We start from the raw sequence: 12339 nt of genomic DNA, 5'->3' as shown, positions 1-12339 counted from the left end.
TAAGCTTAGTTAAACGTCGACATTTAGAAATCATTCCACTGGCTTCAGATATAGCGTGTAGGTAATATGAAGATAGGCTATATTTGATCGTCATATGCTACTGTATTGTTTATCTTCGGTTTGTTTACATTGATTTAGTTCCTGTGTTTGAGCTCAACATTTTTCTTTCTTTATTAATTTAGCCCCCTACGGTAATTTGAGAATTCGTTTTGGTAAATAGATTAACTCTTACACCGGAATTCCAGCACTAGAGTAATCCATGTGGCTATTGGAAATTAACTTAGTTTAAAACTGTTGAGTATCTCTCATCTCTCACCACATTGACGCATTAACTTAAAGGGGAAACTTCCTTTTTGGTGCAGATTGAGAGTTGCCCAGCATGCAATCGAAATTTTACGAGTGCCATCTATATATTTCACACAGTTCGAGACCCCTTGGAATCAGGGTTGGGCAGCGACGTAACTAAGAGGGGGGGGACGACAAATGAGGTTTGCGTCCCAGACGCCGGATTGGGGGGGGGCAAACCTGGGAATATATTTATTTTCACTGTAAGGCAAGGAAAGGAGTTTTAGCAAACTAAAGATCGTAAAAAAAAAAAAAAAAAACTCAAAAATTTAACAGGACAAGATAGGATCATATCCATATTGTATAAATTAGGTTCAAAACTATCTTTTGAGGGCATTGTAAAAACCTTTGCAGCCAAAAGAGCCAGCAAAGTTCAATTTTAGTTCCAACTTTTTGTGTTTTCATTTAACTTACATCAATTTAGGAAATTTGCAAAATGTCCGACTCGAGACAACAGCTTGACTGTTTGTCATAATTAAATATTCTATTCTAAAGCAACAGACTGTTGATTCATTCTATACATAGGGTGTATGCAAATCCCTATATAATTCCAAAAACATTGTGATTTGCAGTTATTATGATAAGACTATAAGAATAGGCTGTATCAAACATGCTACTCTCAGATTATTATTTGGCAATCAAATACTAATTAGTTTGGTGTTTTATCTTGTACTAAAAATTACATTATGTACTGCAATTTTGAAATCAAGCTTTACCACTTGAAGAAAAAATTAGAATAGCAGAATTACTCTGTGATGCCAATATCGGGTGTAGTTGGGGAGCGTTTTTGTTTGGTTGGTCAAGGGGGCGCTAAGGGGAATTCCTGCCCCGGGTAACAACTAGCCTAGTTGTGTCGCTGGAGTTGGGCAGGATTTCTCGAGCTTCAGTTTCATACAATATATTTCGTTTAATACAAGTGTAATTCTTTGATTTACTTTAATTGGTTTCAATTTTTATAGTGCATTGACATCTCTGGCGTCGCTGTTTTTCCACAATGGTTTTGCTTTATAACTATTTCGATCAACACGAGCGAATTCGGGTTTACACTCCACGCCATTTTGGTTCTGACTTATGTCATGACCACGCCTTTTCGTGTAAACAATTTCAATGTTTAATACAATTCAATCATTTTCTAACAATTTTCAGTGCAATAGTAGACTTAGCTACCAAGACTGCCACTTTTTTCTTACAACTAATCCTCTGGTTCCAGAAAAGACATATTTCACAAAGAATGAAGGAACTAATTTAAGAAAGTGGCAAAGCTGTAATTATTCCTATAGTAATAATAGCAATAAGCAAGACTCGGATTTTTACTATATATCATATTTTCATCATGGTATCTTTTTACGTGTTTAATTAAATATGAACACGTTTTTGACTCTTGGGGATACGAAAATACTGTTCTTATTAGTCATATAAATGTATGTTTGAATAATATTTTAGCTTTTTAGGACATGTTTGACAAAGTAATGCAAAAGCAAAATTCTGGTGATATTTTAGGCGAATTTCACTTATTGCTCAGATATATATCTATTTATCAATATTGACAACCTAGAACATCCTTCGTAGAAGTATTTAGCGTTGTGCAGGGGCCCATTCACGAGGGGTCCATTGGGTTCGGAACCCCCCAAAACGTCCTAACTCAACATACATTTGGGATATAGTATACATGAAGCTGCATCAGTTCCCGAAGGAGCAGGACTCTCATACTTTTAGGGATTATTCATTGAGTATGTACGAACTTACAAAAGGGGTAACAAAGCGACTTTTATTTACTTATCGACTGATACGAAAATAAAAAAGAACGTACCTGTACTTTATATCTGCATGTGTAGTACCCTTGTACTTTATCTATGACTATGTGTGTGTGTGGGGGGGGGGAATTTAACGCATATCGCATGTCTTGTGCACATGGATACTTCTTACTATTGCACTAGTAGAAAATTTGTGGTATTTCATGTAGAAGTGGTAATAGAACACAGAAGAGACGCAGATCAAGGGGTTCTCATGTATACTATTACCTACATTTGTACACTTTACCTCCATAAAGTATACTTATTTAACAGGGAAATTATTAATGCACTATGAAAATTTGTTCTTCGTCCGTAGTCTTTCTCTTATAAAAACAATCTAGTTCTATCATTTCTTTTCTGAAAATATAGTTGGAAGTATTTTACAATTACGTATCGTCTTTATTCGGATATGCAGAATAATATCCGTTCAATATTATATAGACGTAGTGGCTTACAGTATTGAACCCCTTCCAACAAAAATTTACAGAGTGCACGCCTGGCGTTGTGTAAAATGATTTGAAGGGAAACTGTACAGTAAGGAACACTTCTGGATGATACACACACATGGAAATCTAGAAGCGCCCCTTACTGTACAAAAGTGATTGACCTAGCGCAGTATCAATCACCGACAAAAGAGAAATTGACATATCAGAACCTGTCTATCACTTTCTCTTTTTCTCCTCCAGTACAAAGATTCATGTATCCAGTTTATTTGTTGCATATTGGTGGTAAATATTTCCACAGTTACATCCGGGACAAACTTTTAAATACATGGGAGATGAAAGTAGCACTGTGAATGTGAAATACTATTAATCCAAATTGAGCACGATCGGTTTGATGCCGAAGAAATTTTCCTTAGAGCCACATTCTGAACTTATCATTAGTACTTAAGATAAAACCCGTCCTTAAAAAAAAAAAAAAAAAAAAAAAAAAAAAAAAAAAAAAAAAAAAGACCCTCGAATATTGGAGATATTTGGCATTCGTTTGAAATATTTTTGTCATAGAACCTGGCATCATTAAGTAAAGGTCCAAGATGTCTAAAGTTAAGTGCTCTAATGGCGGGAAGTTGCAGCAAATCTTTCAACATGGAGGGGTGGTGGTGGTCGGGTAAGACCGTTTCCATATTTTTTTTAAGCGATGTTCAAAATATTTTTGAAGCTGAAAAACAATGTTGTGGAGGATTAGGGGAGCAGAATTGTCTTCAACATTAGGAGGCGGGCAAATTTGAGGCTTATTCTGGGGGGACATCAATTTAATCTCACTTTCATTTGTGACAATCGGACACAAATCATCACATTTCTCCCCAAATAACACAATTCAAATCGGATTATTGGGGGGACAGTCCCCCTCAGTTCTAAGAATGGAGGGAACATGTCCCCCTCAGAGAAGAAGATTATACGGTATAAATAAAACTTAACATTTTTCTTAATTATGTAATTATAGTATTTACATAAATATATACACATAACTCAGAAGGAAATTTACCCGAAATCCTGCAGCTCCAAATACCACTTATTTAGGTTACCGAGGTCATATTTTGCCATTTTAGGGCATAAGCGCATTTTGCAAGTTTTAGGTCATAAAAGTCTGAATTCTAATAAGGTGAAATAACATAGATAATGTAAGCATGACTGTCATACAAGGCTCCATAAGAGAAACAGTGTATAAATTATATAGAATATTAATGAACAGGGTTGACGAACCGTTGAGTTGATTTGATTTTGAGTTAAGTGTCACATTCAGCAGCTAGGCTATATGAGATGTAGAACTACAGTTAACATGGGATCCATACCATATAAGCTTACGCTGGGAATCAAACCCGAGTCTACTACATCAAAGACGCGTACGCTAACCGCTTAGTCACGAGTGAGCTCAATCGGCAAACTGCAAGAAGTAATTCTTCAAATAAAATTTGGATTTGATTTGAGTTTAGCGCTGCTTTCAGCATTGTTAGGGTAATCAAGTGTAGGAGGATCAAGTGGGCAGGTCATGTAGCCGAAGTGGAAGAAAGTAGGAACGCGTAATTTTAAGTGGAAATTCAATTGGAAAAAGAACATTAGGAAGACCTAGACGCATGGGAAAAGAATATTCAGATGGATATCGCAGAAATAGGAATACAAAATAGAAGGTGGACCCAGTTGACTAAGGACAGAATCAATGTAGAGCTTTTGTGAACGGGTTCCATAGGCCATACAGTTAGTCCAGTCTTAATTAGTCTAGACTTAGCTAGTCCAGACTTAGTTAGTCCTTTTCAGCAGAAATTGCATGTAAAAGATGGATCTATAGTTAAACGAGGGATCTGTACCGCCTGAGCTCCGGTCGGGAATCGAACCTGGGTCTTCCGCGTCGAATGCGCTTAATCATCCATATACCAACGGAGTTCTTCACGTCAAAATTTTAAAAAGAAGTTCTAATGGACTATGGGAGAAAAGTGCATAGTTTTAGAGTTAGGGCTGTCCAAAAACGTGGGAAAATACATTTCAACATGCGTTATCTTTAATACAAGGAACCGTGGACCTGGCAGTCTGTAACTACATACAGAAAGACGCATCTACACTGTCCGAAAATGCAAATTTCAGCAATGTGAAATAGGTGTGCAAGGGATTCCTCCAGAGTGTATAGGAGACTGACAGACATGTTCAGACTTAGGTATAAATGAGGATTTAAAGTAAGCAAAACAGAAGTCTTGACATCACTGAACGCAAAATTAGTTGGCGGAAAGTCGATATTATAACTAGAGGCAAGAGAGACATTTTGTACGAACTGTGAGTGGTAGCATAACCACATGAAGGAACGAGAAATAAACGATTCTAACTATTGAGTTTCAGGGTCTCGCTCAGTCACAGCAGACTACAACTGGAAAACCACCTGATCATTTCCGCCACTAACATGAAGAGTCTTGTAGTGTTTGTGGATTTCTTCCAGTACACACAGTATATTTGAAGTTATTTGAATTTATTTCAAAATTTTACCATTGTCTGTGTTCACATTCCTCAAATCTTTATTGTGCCATTAACTTCATTATTTATGACCATTAGAAGCCATAACTTTGGGATATGTTAATATTCGGAGGGTTTGTCTGAATCTGTTATCAGATTGTGAAAAGATCATTTTACAGTTCGGAAGTATTCCTGGTGAGATTCGCTACAATAAGCATTTACCCCCATTTTAAGAAAGGAAGGCAGAAAAAAGCCAACGCAATTTACTGGCATATACACGCTTGATTATAGTCTTCAAGTTTTACTGCGCATAGGACAAGTACGTAAGAAGAACCACAAAAATCACAGACATGAAACACGTGATTCCAAAGAGGATACCTGGCTTTCGATAATTCTGATCTCGCCATTCTTCGCAGTGGAAGGAGAGCGGAGACACAAGAAATGCTAGGGTTTAATAAGATCTCAAAAAAAAAAAAAAAAATGAAGATTCGAAGGAACAATGAGAGTTAAAACTTCTCGATTCTTTTTGGTAGGGTAGAAATTGTCTTCTTCATAACACCATAGAAGGAAAGATGGAAAGATAGCGAGGAATAAGAAAAAGAACACAACCGATCGATGGTTTGAAAAATAGAAGACAATATGGGAGTTCAAAGAGGAGACTGAAGATAGAGAAACGTGGAAGAAAGATTTCTAGCTCCGTCTAAAAATAAATAAATAAGTAAGTAAGTAAAAACCTCATTAGTCTCAGGACTTCCCAAAAGGCAGAACATTTAATAATAATAACAGCACAGAAGGTAGAAGGAAAACTGTTATAAATTTCGGTCTGCACCTCAATGCGATTATTTTCTTGCATTTCAGCATTTTGTTTCGACCGATCGCGGAACACAAGTCAAAAGGGTGCAACAGTCTTTCCAGGAGAGCCATTCTGAGTGAGTTTTCTCCTGGTTGTTCAGCATTCCAGTGATGGAATGGATCACAAACTTATTGACCCGTGACTCGCAAGACTTCTTGGAATAGATCTAGTGTTCTAACAACTATACAGAGTGAATCTTTTAAAACTCACGGATTTCATTTGGGTCTAGAAATTCTAACTGAGGTCCGATTTTCATGCGGTTTGTGGCAAACGATCAAGTAGAAAAAATAAGGATGGGAGATTTATCGGACTATCTTTACTGGTTTAAATTCATCCGGAGTAATATCAGTCACGCCTAAAGAATAACAGCAAATATTCGCCAGTGTACCTTGCAATTGGAATGAGGTTATGGATTTTTGAAGCGAAATTGCAGAATACAAATTTAGAAAAATGAAATGAAATCTTTAAGTTTTACGTCCCACAGTTATGCCGGTTAGGCTAAAGGAGACGGTGATGATGAGAAATGAGTGAAATGGTGGAATGAATAAAGTGGGAAGAAACGGGCACGATGTTTGTCCACCACAAAGTCTACACGGCACGAGCTGGAATCCAACCAGGGACCCCAAGCACCGGGTCTACCACTGAGCCACCGCGAGAATGCAAATTAAATGTCAGCGGTAACACCCAACAATTCCATGTTGAATAGCTACAGCCGATTTCTTGCGACAAACAACGGAGAGATTTCTTGGGCGACCGAAGGAGTCGATAAATGACATTTTCCACAAGAATCTGCCTACAGGGTCCGATGCTTCCCTGTCTCACTCAGAAGCGATCCTGTTTCTTCTAATTTATTCACTAGCCGACCATAGGTATATTATGTTACTATCTGGGGCAGAACGTGAAGCAAATTTGTTTCTAAATGACCTTCGCGAAGCAACAACAGATTCTGTTTACCAAACACTTTTAACGATTAACTCATGTTGCTCCAAAGAGTAAACTATTCTCACTGTGTCCTGATTATACTCACACAGTAGCACAAAATTGTACAGCGCAATTCCCAATACAACGGCCCAGTTTCCTATTTCGTATTCTTATTGAGCTTGGAGAGGTTTCCATGTATGAAGAAAACTCAAATATTCACACGGCACCGCACTTGATTCCAATTGTAATGTACACTGGCGAATATTTACTGTTTTTCTTGAGGTGTGGCCGATATTACCCCGGATGAATTTACACCAGTAAACATGATCCCATAAATTTCCCATCCTTCCTTGATCTTTTGCCACAAACCACATGAAAATCAGACTTCTTTGAAATAAGATGAAATCTTTGAGTTTTACGTCCCATACTCCCACGGTTAGGCTAAAGGAGACGGTGATGATGAGTAATGAATGAAATGGTGGAATGAAGAAAGTGGGAGGAAACGGGAGAACCCCGAGGAAACTCACGCACACGGTGTTTATCCACCACAAAGTTCACTTGGCGGGGGCTGGGATCAAACCCGGGACCTCAAGCACCAGAAGTGAACACTCTACCACTGAGCCACCGCGGCCCCGAAAATCGGACTTCTGTTAGAAATTATAGACGCAAATGAAATCCGTGAGGTTTTTTTTAATCAACCTGTTCCATTTCCTTTCTGAACTCTTTATTCAAATCCTTCCGGTTTTAACATTGATTGCTACAATAGATAGCGGGAAGCGGCTTGTTGCAATGAAAGAGCTTCCCTAGAATATATTCTATCTGCACTGTAATATCTCTACTAAAATCAGAAGTAATATACAGGGTGTTTCAAAACAACACTGACAACGTCTGGGAGGTGATTACTGACACCAAAATAAGACGAAAAAGTATAGACCAACCTGGGTGCACAAATGCTTCCTTTCGGAGTTATAGGCTGCCGAAAACATGAAAAAATGAACTTCAAAGCTCCATAGCTCCAAAACTATGCGGCCTACCATAGTGGGGTGAAGACTTCACTAAGAAACTAATATGTGCGCTATCCAAAAACACATGTTCTAGAATCCTAAGGAAATAACGCCACAATTTTTATAGAGGAATTTTGGCTACCGGCATATAATTTGAAGTGCTTACCAACTACCTCTACAAAAACTGTTTCTGAAGTACTGCAGGCTTCTGAAACATGGATATTTGGATAGGGCACATATTATTTCCTAAGTGAAGACTTGACCCGACGATGGTAGGTCCCACAGTATTGCAGCTATTGACCATTGAACTTCATTTTTTCATGTTTTCGGCAGCCTATAACTCCCAATGGAAGAATTTGTGCACTCAAGTCGTTCTATACTTTTTGTCTTATCTTTGTGTTAGGAATCACCTCCCAAACGTTGTTAGTGTTGTTTTGAAACACCCTGTATATTTACTATAACTTCCGGTTTCAATATAATTGAGAAATTATTATGCTCATAGAAACCAAACTTCTTCACATGGTATACATGTGACACTGCCACTTCTTAGATTAGGATTAGGAATCGTATTTCTGAGCTCTCAGCATTTGAAGTCATCCTTGCCCGTCACGTATGAGAGATTACGTCCCTTGGCGATCACACTACACAGAGAATTAGAGGGGAAGAAAGGAAGGAGAAGGGAAGGAAGTGGTCTAAAATCATTTTGTTAGGTACCATCCCCGTATTTGCCTGGTGTGAATGAGGAAACCCCTGAAAAAAGTTACTTAGGATGGATGGCTTCTTCGACCCAGTGTCCCCACCGAGAATCGAACCCGGAACGGTTCGCACCGAAGGCGAGAGCATTAAATAACTACGTACGCTACGCGGGGCTACACTACTACTTTTAACATCAAATATATTACTATATAGGATACTTTCATAATGTTAATACAGGACTTATGATGAACATTTACTTTACCATTACCAAAGTCATTCTGATAACCTAATTTTAATAGAGGTTAGTGTTATTTTCCTATTTTAGTAAACTATATATTACCAAAAAAAAAAAAAAAATGAATGCAGTTTTCCGCCTAAGACTATGCAGTATATATAGACATTCATGATTTTAAAATTTCTTTGTTGCGGGCACTGAGTACGATTTCATTCAAAGAACTTTCCTTTCCAACATTTAAGACATTCCAACATTCATCTTGACAGCATATTAAAAACAAAAGAAGTGCGGAATGCAGATTTCAGCAGTGTGTATGTTTGTGTAATGGCTGCTTGCGAAACTCATTTTAATTTATAATTTACAACCTATTCTAGCTTGGTATCGAATACGAATTTTAAAATAATAGTCTAGATGGTGCCACTTAGCCGATTTATTATATTATACCTATATTAAACTTATTATACAATAAATAAATCAATTCTCCATTGGATCTATTTACATATTAAAGTGAATATTGATTAAAACAAACGGTTGCCCTGGCGGCCATCTTAGAAGCCGTAATCTTGGATCCAGCTTTGGATTTTTAAAATGGAAGGAGGTATGTGGGGTATCATTTGACATGACCTCAATTTCAGGGAAACAGTGATGCAGTCCATTTCACCTACCATTATTGGTTCAGAAGTTATTTCCTCAAAAAGGGTGAAAATTTGGCATTACAGCATTATTTGCTCTATGTGCTATCCTTCTTGAGCAAGACGAATTGCAAAGCGCCTCTGCCAATCCGCATGGATTCGCAACAGCATGCCCAGGTCGACGGTTTCACAAAATTGCCAAATTCGCTGCATTAGATGGTGGATATCATGGATGGGTTCTTGATAAATAAGGTTCTTCAGATAACCCCAGAGGAAGAGCTCTAGTGGCGTAAAATCTGGGCCACTATCCGTCTCCGTCGCCCTATCCAATGTCCCGGAAATAGTCCATTAAGCCATTTGAGTGAACATAACGCATAGTGAGGTGGAGCTCCGTCTTGCTGAAAAAGGATGGGAAATCACCGTTCTCATTCAAGAGAGAGGAGTCTGAATTTTCAGTTGTGTACTTTGATAACTTTTTACAAGTGTGAAATTAATGCAATCTTTGAAGGATGTAATGAAAATCTCAACTCTTCCAAAAATGAGACAAAATCGTTTAGGAGGATGTCATATAGGAGAAGATAAGATGTTGTCAAAGAAAGGAAGAGGAAATTATGATTATTATAGTGGTAACGATATCATTGTGGTAAAGTCGGTAAACAATAAGTGCGTAACGATCGGTAGCACGGTAGCAGGAATTCAGCGACTAGAGTATGTAAAGAGATACGACAAAGCGGAAGAAAGTTAAGTGCGTGTTTCATGTCCTGATATCATCAAACGTTATAACAAACACATGAGAAATGTAGACAAGTCAAACATGTTCATAGAACTTTGCCGTACACGAATGAAATCGAAACGATGGTGTCTTAGAATTTTTGGGTACATGCTAGATTTAGTTGTTGTAAACAGTTGGTTACCTTACAAAAGAGAGTGTAACGTACTTGGGAAATCATCCAAATATCTTAAAGTGTTTCGGGCTGATACTGCATCTGCACTAGTATCATGCGGAAAGCCTAAAGGAGGAAGACCATCTTTAGAAACCTTGGGCGAACCTCAAGTGAAAATATGTCGACCTGTTGCTACGTGACCATGTGATGATAGAAGGAAAGATTTTGTTGTTCACTGGCCAGCCCACACATTTAAGGGAAGATGTCGTTTTTGTAAATCGTGAGTAACAAGCTCACTAAAGGATTCCTTTATGCGGTTCATCTGTAAGTATATGTATCACGATAAGGATTGTTTTTGGCACTTGGTAATTGATATCCTTTGTGGACCCCTAAGTCATTGTTACCCTACTTTGATATATTCAAATTTAAAAATATAAAAAGTGAAATAAAATGAAGAATATTCTATAAAATTACGCATATATTTGAATATTATATTCAATCTGTATTTTCAGCGAAATGTAAATGTTATTATTTTTTCTATGTGAACTCATAGATAGTACCTTAAATTTTCTTATAAAATTAATATTCCAGATTTAGATATTAATTCCTATAAAGTAAACAACTCTTACCATGTTTCATTTCTTATGAGACTACAATTCTTTATTATTGAAATGTGTTACTATATGGCTACAAGTACTCAAAAAACACTTTACGGACTGTGCAAAGTAACCATTTGGACACAACTCAGTTCTCGGAAGTTATTGGCGGGAAAATTTAGAAAACTACTTTCAGATGATATACAGACCAAATAGACGACATACTGCAAGTATCATATTATTATTATTATTATTATTATTATTATTATTATTATTATTATTATTATTATTATTATTATTATTATTATTATTATTATTATTTTGATAATTTTAAGAGTTAGTGAACTGTTAAGGGTTAAGGCTTCAATTCGTAAAATCAGCCTTGAAAAATATACTAGAGACTCAGGAAAATATAATGTAAGTCATATTTTGTAACTTTCAATACACTGGAAAGGAAAATTCAACATTTACATGCAATTCAATTCAATGACCTCATTCCAAGCAAGCTTTTCCTACCATCTGCAGGTACATTTGCGAAGTTAAAGTTTCTACATACTGTTCTATGGTTCAATCCTAACTCATTCTATCTAATAACTAAACTTCACCGGAAGTGTCGCTTGCCATTATGTTTACCCGAGCGGCCCATATATATATATATATATATATATACGATATGGTTGCAACTCGAAGGCGCACCTGCACATTTTGACTTGACTTGGATGCCAGAAACTTCCTGAATCAAATATTCGCAGAACGTTAGACTCGCAGGAGTGAGATTACCGTCGTCGCAGCTACCGTGGTGATTTCAGAAATGTCATTCGTATTTCACGTACCAAACAACACCAGATTTATGTCATCGGTATAATGAGACAGCTATAACAGTCTCTGAGGCGTTCCTCATTTTGCCTCTATCGTTTAGAATGTTATTCAAGGAGTGGAGTTCCAACGGGCCAGGAGGTGATGCGCGGGATCTCAATTCAGACGTATAGTCTTGCCAGGGGCGGATCTAGGGGCCAACGGGGCGACGGTCCCCAGAAGAGGAAACTTTCTTACCCATCCGAGAGTTTGGAGCTCTTAAAAGTAGCTCTAAGTTGCAGTATTACAACCCACCGGCCCCCTCAGAAGTCCGTCCTGGATCCGCCCCTGAATCTTGGTATATTTGAACAGTCTGTGTTGTGATCCTCTGTGGACCGCCTATCAAAACACTTCTGTCGTGCTGTCATCTTTGCCGTTATCAGTTCGGAAAGTTCATTTACGCATGCTTTTCAAGATGTCAATCACCTTAAGGACACCCATTCCAACTTTTTTTGTTACATGATCAGTCTTGGTGCTTTCATGTGTCATCACCCCGCATGAGTTGTTAACAATTATTTTGTCCGTTGCGTAGGAGGAAGAAAGGTATGTGATGAGTTAGTGGTAGACCGTTCACCTCTACTGCAAG

Source organism: Thermobia domestica, chromosome 2 (assembly GCF_964235325.1).
Source record: "Thermobia domestica chromosome 2, izTheDome1.hap1.1, whole genome shotgun sequence".
Lineage (NCBI taxonomy): Eukaryota > Metazoa > Arthropoda > Insecta > Zygentoma > Lepismatidae > Thermobia > Thermobia domestica.
Note: the sequence above shows the minus strand (reverse complement) of the source record.